We start from the raw sequence: 691 nt of genomic DNA on the forward strand, positions 1-691 counted from the left end.
CACAACCATCACCACTATCTATTTCCAGAACTTTTTCATCATCCCAAACAGAAACTCTGCACCCATGCTATGGTTTGGCTGTGGTTTGTCCCTGTCAAAATGCATGTTGAAACCTGATCCCTAAGGCAGCAATGTTGGGAGCTGGGGCCTAGTGGGAGGTGTTTGAGTCTTGAGGGTGGATCCCTCAGGAGAAGCTAATGCTCTCCTGGGAATGAATTAGTTCCCAGGAGAGCTGGCTGTTTTTCTCTCTTGCTTCCTCTCTCACCACCTGATCTCTTTGCACACACCCACTCCCCTTCCGCCTTCTGAGCCTTGAGTTGAATTGAGCCTGAGGCTCTCACCAGATGCAGCTGCCCAATCTGAAATCTGCCAGCTGCTAGAATTGTAAGCAAATAAACTTCTTTTCTTTATAAAGTACCCACCTCAGGTATTCTGTTATAGCAACACTAAATGAACTCAAACAACCCATTAAACAATAACTCCCTATTCCCACCCCTCTGAGCCCAGTAACCTCTAATCTACTTTCTATCTGTATGAGTTTGCCATTCTAGATAACTCGTATAAGTGGAATCATACAATATTGTCCTTTTCTGTCTGCATTATTTCATTTAGCATAATGTTTTCAAGGTTCACCTGTGTTGTAGAATGTATCAGATTTTTACTCTTTTTTCTGGCTGTATAATAGTCCATT

Source organism: Propithecus coquereli, unplaced genomic scaffold (assembly GCF_000956105.1).
Source record: "Propithecus coquereli isolate 6110/MARCELLA unplaced genomic scaffold, Pcoq_1.0 Scaffold137, whole genome shotgun sequence".
NCBI classification, from domain to species: domain Eukaryota; kingdom Metazoa; phylum Chordata; class Mammalia; order Primates; family Indriidae; genus Propithecus; species Propithecus coquereli.